The following is a 7,759-nucleotide window of genomic DNA, read 5'->3' as shown; positions in this document are numbered from 1 at the left end:
ATATGTGGGTCAGTTACTGGATGAACGGGGGTCCACTTTGACATCTTATATAGGGGCCCATTACGCAAGAAACAAGTCAATTGGAAGTTAAGGAAATCATGCTGGACACAAGTTGGGATTGGGATAAAATTTCTTTTGAACTTCCTAGAGAAATCAAGTTGATGATTCAAGCAACTCCTACTGCACTCACAAGCAGAGGTTCTAATAAACTGGCTTGGGCTGGCTTTCCTCAAGGTAACTTTGATTTAAGAAGTGCCTATAGGATTGTTATAAGATTCGAAAATAGCCCCCCTTTCTTGGCTAATTGGATTTGGAAAGCCGATACCTTCCCTAGAATTAAAACCCTTCTTTGGATGTGTGCCCACAACAGTATTGGGGTTAAGGCTTGCTTTAAGAAGAAAGGTGTAGTAGAAGAGAATATATGTCCTATATGCCATAGAGCTCCGGAGACAATTTTGCGTGCCCTTCGTGATTGTCCTCAGATTAAATCGATGTGGACTCAATTGGGGATCAATACTTCAAATCAAACCTTTTGGAGAAGTAATCTGCAGTACTGGCTTACGTCAAATGGAAGACTGAATTGCAAATTACTTGCTGTGAGCCCTCCATGAAGAATTGTTTTTCCATTTGCAGTGTGGAATGTTTGGAAGAGCGGGAACAAATTTGTTTTTAACGGGAAAACTCGAAACCTAAATATGGATGTTGACATACTAAACCAATTGATTGAATTCATCCATTGCGTATCTTCCCCAAGGTTGCCGACTCGTAAGGTGGTTAAAAGAATTTGCTAGGAGAGGTCGCCAGAAGAATGGATGAAACTCAATACGGATGGTTCGTCCATTAATGGTTGTGTGAGCGTGATTAGAGATGATAGTGGCCGTTGGATAGTATAGTAGGCTTTACCAGATGAATTGGGATCACAAATAGCTTTGTTGTAGAATTGTGGGGGCTCAAGGATGGGCTTATGATGTGCTGCAATCTAAATATCTCATCTCTTGTAGTTGAAATAGATGCAAAAGCTATTGTGGATGTTTTAGGTAACTCATCTTATGTGAATAATAATATTTCTCCTATTTTGGATGATTGCATGCTGTTGGCTTCCCGCATTCGGCAAATTCAAGTGAAGCACTGCTACCATTAGGCGAACCAATGTGCTGATAGCCTTGCTAGGATGAGTATTAGTTAGGATCTTGAATTTTCTTCTTTTGATAGTCCGCCTATGGACATGATTAATGTTTTTGAGAATGACCTCAATGGGATGTACTCTAACAGGATATGTCCTGAACCTCTTGTAGTTCCTAAGTTTGCTTTATTGAATTGTCTTTCACCAAAAAAAAAAAAAAAAAAAATCCATTAAAACAAGCCATAAATTTCTCTTTTCTAAATCACTAGTGGTCTAAGAAACTCTAACTCATTGTGTGTCTGTGTACTTGTAAAGTGATCTCGATTCTATTTATAGCACCTAATTTAATTTACCAATTTTGTTTATCTCTTCTTGATTGGTCTTTAGCTTTTTTAGTGTTCCCAATTCTATTACGCTATTACCTCTATTGTATTCTCCACTTGTTTCATCCTCTTTTTGTTGATCCTCCTCATTTGTCTCTTTCTCTTTCCCTCAATATCCTTTTAATGAACTACCACAACAAATACTCTACTACTAGATGGGTTCCACAATTTCATTAATTTTTTTTTTTGGTGAATAATAATATATTTTATATTAATGAGAAATAAGAGAATGCCTCGAGTCATCTCCAATTCTTTTTTTTTTGAAACCAAAGCAAACTGCTGGATTCATTGCCAATAAGAAAAGAAAGTACAACAAGCCAAGAGAGAAAGCTCCAGGCAAAAGCAGATTACAAACTATCTTCCTGAACAATTTGAAACAGCCAAGGAGGACCTACTCCTCTCCACACTTGAGATAATTCCTTCTGCCTTTCAAACTGAGCCAACTCGTGAGCTGTCTTGTTGTATTCTCTTTTCACATGCTTGATTTTCCAGCTATTAAAAGAAGCAAGCAGACTATGAATTCCTTGATAAATATGGCCAAGACAGCCACCATTTCCAACTGCTAAAACACTATTAATTGGTACTAGAGCATCAGATTCCAAAATTATTTAGGAAAGCTTTTGCTCCTTGGCAAGAAGGAGACCACATTCCATTGCTAAAGCTTCAACTTCCTCCACCAAGTACTTGCCCTGTAGATATTTACAACAAGCAGCAACAATATTGCCAGCTGAGTCCCTAATTACAGCTCCCACACTAGAGTTCTTTTCACCATCCGAAGTAGCACCATCAACATTGATCTTGAATATATCTGGAGGAGGCGCTAGCCATTAACCTTCTGACCGAGACCAGCTCTAAGCACAAGCTTTTGAAGCCTTTTTGAATTCACAAATATATTTCTTTGCAAAGCTCCAAATATGATCAAGCATTTGACTTGAGAACTCATACACAATTCTATTTCTATTGCACCAAATTGCTCAAGCGGCCCCAAAGAAAATATCCAAGTCACTGGATGAACCATATTCCAAAATCTCCATAGCAATATCTACAATATTTCTATTTACATTCAATAACAAAACCGGACAGCACCATCACTGCCGCAAACCGGGCAAACATCACAGGTATCAACACCTCTCTTATGTAGATTCACAAAAGTAGGAAGAGCATTCTTACATAATCTCCAAGCAAAAATACGTACCTTGGGAGGAATGTTTAGGTGCCATAGCTTTTTCCATAGAGGACATCTAGAATCACCAGTAGAACATTCGCCTGCCTCCAAAGTATCAAGCACTCCAACAGTAATATAATACGCACTTCTAACACTGAATTCTCCTTTTCTATTCTCCACCCATATAATCTGGTCTTCTGGAAGGCTGTGGCAAAGGGGAATATTTAGAATAGTCCTTGCTTCAAAAGGCAAGAATAGAGATTTCACTACATCACCTTTCCACCTCCTAGTATCTCTATTAATAAGCGCCGAGACCCTAGGGTAATCATTAAAAGGCTTCGGGGGGGAGATAACTTTGTATGTTGTTGGAGTTGGAAGCCATTTATCCTCCCAAATAAGAATCTTCTCGCCATTGCCAACTCGCCATCGGGTGCCTCTTTTCACAACTTCCAACCCATTGAAAATGCTCCTCCAAGTATAAGAAGGGCTAGATCCAAGCTTAGCGTGAAAAATATCACCATGCGGATAGTATCTTGCTTTAAAAATTTGGGCCACCAGAGAGTTAGGATTCGAAATCAATCTCCATCCTTGCTTAGCTAGCATAGCAAGGTTGAAGGCTTGAAGATTTCTGAACCCCATTCCACCACTCGACTTAGACTTACACATTTCCTTCCAACTTACCCAAGCAATTTTTGACTCTTGACCCCTTTGACCCCACCAAAATTTCCTCATCATTGCTTCCATCTCATCACAAAGGCTTTTCGGGATCTGGAAACAACTCATCGTGTATGTTGGGATTGCTTAAGTAATAGCTTTAATAAGGACCTCTCGGCCACCCACTGAAAGCATTTTTTCCCTCTACCCCGATAATTTCCTCCCCACCCTCTCTTTAATTTCAGCAAAAATTTCAACTTTTGACTTGCCAATCATTGAGGGTAATCCAAGGTATTTTTTGTGGCGAGTATCTTGCATAGGCCCCAACATATTCAACACTTCACTTCTTCTATCATCCGGGGTATTATTGCTAAAAAAGATTGAAGATTTATCTGCATTAAACTTCTGACCCGATGCCTCTTCATATAATTGGAGAATATTGATAAGATCCTGGCATTCTTGACCATTTGCTTTGCAGAATAAAAGACTGTCATCCGCAAAAAATAGATGAGTAATCTTGGGGCAGCCATGACATATAGAAACTCCACTTATTCTGTGATTTCTGTCTGCATCATTAATAAGAGAGGAAAAACCATCTGCACATAAAAGAAAGATATAAGGCGAAATAGGGTCTCCTTGATGGAGACCCCTCGTACGAGTAATGTTACCATAAACAGCCCCATTAACAAGGATAGAGTAAGATACAGAAGTAATGCAATGCATGATCAACTCTACCCATTTTTCATGAAAGCCCATTTTAACCATCACTAGTTTAATAAAACCCCACTCCATCCTATCATAGGCTTTACTCATATCTAACTTAATTGCTACAAAACCGTCTTTACCTTCCTTTTTGTGTTCAAGATAATGTATAAGTTCAAAAGCAGCAAGCACATTGTCTGTAATAAGTCTACTGGAAAGAAACGCACTTTGATTTTCAGATATAATCTGAGGAAGGATCACTTTAAGACGATTAGCTAACACTTTAGATATGAGTTTATAAACAACGTTACAAAGACTAATAGGTCTAAAATCTGTCATCTTTGTGGGGTTTTTTATTTTTGGCACCAAAGTGATGTTTGTTTTATTAATTTCAGCCATAGACATATTAGAGTAAAGAACATTTAATATCATGCATATCACATCATTACTAACAATACCCCAATAATTTTGGAAAAAGGTAGCAGACATACCATCTGGTCCAGGAGTTTTTGTTGGATGCATCTGGTTCAGCGCTATCTCAATTTCCTCCCTAGTGAATTCTTGAATTAGGGACTGATTCATTTCCTCCGTGACTTTTGTTGGAATAGCATCAAGAACTTCCGAAATACGAGTTGGGAAGGCAGGAGAATATAACTTTTTAAAATATGATACCGCCACCCCCGCAATGCCATCAATCGAGTCATGCCAATTCCTTCATCATCCATGATACAGCTGATTGAATTTTTCCTCCTTCTATCTGAAGCCTTAGTGTGAAAATATTTCGTGTTTTGGTCTCCAAGCCCAAGCCATTGCACCTTAGCTCTCTGGTGCCACTTAATTTCTTTCCTTAGAATATTAATTTCACCGCCCAAGCTGCCATTTCTGTCTCTGCAAACCAAACTATTGAGAGTCTCCCTTTTCTCTTGAATTTTCTTTGGAATTTGCCCAAACACCAATTTGTTCCACCTAGATAAATTATCAGCACAACATCTCAATTTTGCAGCTATTCCCATAGGAGAATTTAACTCTTGGCAGCCATCCCAAACCCCTTGGATGATGTCTTTGCAGTTCGCCCTTTTAGTCCACATTGCTTCGAACTGAAATTTACGTTTAGTGGGATACCTCTTAACAGCAGTATCATCGGTTAAAAGCAAAGCGCAATGGTCAGAAGTGGATTCCACCAAATGATGCACTTTTACATCTTTATAATGATCAACCCAATCAAGAGTTGCCAAAGCATGATCCAATCTCAATAACATTCTGCTTTCACCCTCTTGCATATTACACCAAGTAAACTCAGGCCCAACAAACCCAAGATCTTTGAACCTACACTGGTGAATAACTTCTCTAAAATCATCCATCTGTTTTTGTGATCTTAGCACCCCGCCCAATTTCCTTTCCACCGATAATATTTCATTAAAATCACCAAAGCATAACCAGGGCAGATGGATCTTTCGACTAAGGCTTCTCAATAACTCCCATGATTCTTTTCTAAGGTGGGTTTCAGGGTTCCTGTAGAAACCGGTGATACACCACTTAAAACTGGACTCAAGGTCAATCACCACTGCATTAACAAAATTCCTAGAATAGCTTTGGATTTCAACCTTAGTATCCCTACACCATAACAAAGCTAAACCCCCACTCCTCCCAACACTAGGAACAGTTAAACCATTCAATAGACCAATTTTAAATTTCACCTTTTCCATTTGATATTTCTTCATTTTTGTCTCCGACAAGAAGACTATCTTGGGCTTACAACGTTGCACGAGCTCGCGCAACACTCGAACTGACCGGAGGTTCCCAAGCCCCCGGCAGTTTCAACCTAAAGCAATCATTGGTCTAGGCGGTGCTGCTCAACAGTCACCACTGTTTCATCAAATAAATTTGCACCCCCTTCCTGTTCCCCAACGTTAGCACATAAACGTTTATGGACATTTTCATCAGAGATAAGCAACATTTCATTATTAAACTTTCTTTTTTTACTTACCTCTTGGACTCTTTTTGACTTCACCACCTCTTGGGCTTTCCCTTTTTCTCTAGCAATCTTTTTAATTCTCCCTTTAGTTCTTTGGGCAATCACACGGTCTGGACAAGGAAGCTGTGTCCGGTCTACCAAAAAGTGCTCTTTTTCTTCTAGCCCCACGGGCTTTTTCCTTTCAAGCTCATTTAAATTCAGCCCATTCTTCTTTTCCCCACTTAAGCCTTCATTCTCATTTATTCTTTGTGGGCTTACACTACCAGCCCCATTAGTATCTGGCCCAAATGGCTTTCTAACTACTTGTTGACCGGCTTCAGTCCTAATCTAATTAGTCCTTATCGAACTAGTTCTCTCTTCATTCTGCCCATCACGTGTCTTCTGCTCCTCCACACTGTTCAAAGCTCCTGTCAACGTCTCTTCCCATCTGGCCTGCTCACCGTGTTTCCTGTGACTTGACATATCAGGATTCATCTCATGCTCCAACTGATCCGCCTCCATCATAAGCGCTGCACCCTTCTCCGCCTCTACATTCCCGTCAACCACCATCGCTGGCGAGCTTTGGTTGCCCGCCCCACTTCCTTTTCTAGCATCACCGTCCACCACCATGGAAGCCAAGCCTCCTTTCTCAGCCACAAACTGCTCTTTCAGCCTTTCTTTTTCACCTCCAAATTTCAAAACTCCACTAGCTTTCAACCATTCACCATATTGCCTCCCTGATAATTGCTCCAGTGAACTATCTTGACAATGTTTTTCATCATGCCCAAGTATTCCACATCTATAACAGAGAGTAGGTAACCTCTCATACCTGAAATCCACCCAAAATCTTCCACCTTCATCATTCTTCACATACCCCCCTCTACGGAGAGGTTTATCAATTTGCACCTCAACTCTTATTCTTAAAAACTTTGCTTGGTCTGTTTGTATAGCTCTCTTGTCAACCTCCAACACTCTTCCAATTTTACTGCCAATATCTCTTCTAATATCTTCAGTCATATTCTCAAATGGCGGACCCCAAATTTGCACCCAAAAAGGAGAATGGGAGAAAGTAATTTTTTTTGATGTCAAACCTTTCCTCCACCGGCAAAGAAGAAGGAGGTTATTATCAAAATTCCATGGGCCACTTCTTTCCATCCACTCTAACTGGTATCTAGACCCAAACTTAAACTGCAAAATATTATTACCCACTTCCACTATTCTCAGATCAGAGCCCATTTTCCAAGCTGCTTTCAGAGTGTTCTTCACAGCTCTAAGATTTTGATGGCGATCTGAAAGTAGACGCCTAAATAAGCTCAGAGAGCATTCTTCAAAGATTTCAGATCTGTTGCTATTAGTAATAACAATATCCTCTTCTTCTTCTTTTGTGAGCTTCAAGTTTCCCAAACTATTCACTACATCCTGATCCATACAGCTACAACCAAATGAAATATGGACTACAACCACTTTAAGGAAAATGGTGTAATCCAAGAAAGAGCCTGGATAAGATTTTTAGGGAGGGAATAATCTCTTACCTGACTGAGAGAGAAAGAAAGCTCTTACTGTACTGAGAGAGAAAAAGCTCCTACAGGGGAGAGAGCTCCAATTCCAAGGACAAGCATCCAATAAGGAAAATAAGAGATGAAGATAAACTCATCCTAATTACAAAAGGCTGCCCAACAGGCCACATTGAGAGCCAACAAATTTATAGTTTTAAGAAAAAAATGAAATCCCAACAACATAAAGAGGAAAGAGCTACTTTCAAATCATAGAAGAATGGA

Source organism: Quercus lobata, chromosome 3 (assembly GCF_001633185.2).
Source record: "Quercus lobata isolate SW786 chromosome 3, ValleyOak3.0 Primary Assembly, whole genome shotgun sequence".
Taxonomy (NCBI): domain Eukaryota; kingdom Viridiplantae; phylum Streptophyta; class Magnoliopsida; order Fagales; family Fagaceae; genus Quercus; species Quercus lobata.
The sequence above is the reverse complement of the archived record's forward strand: the minus strand, read 5'-3'. Positions refer to the sequence as shown.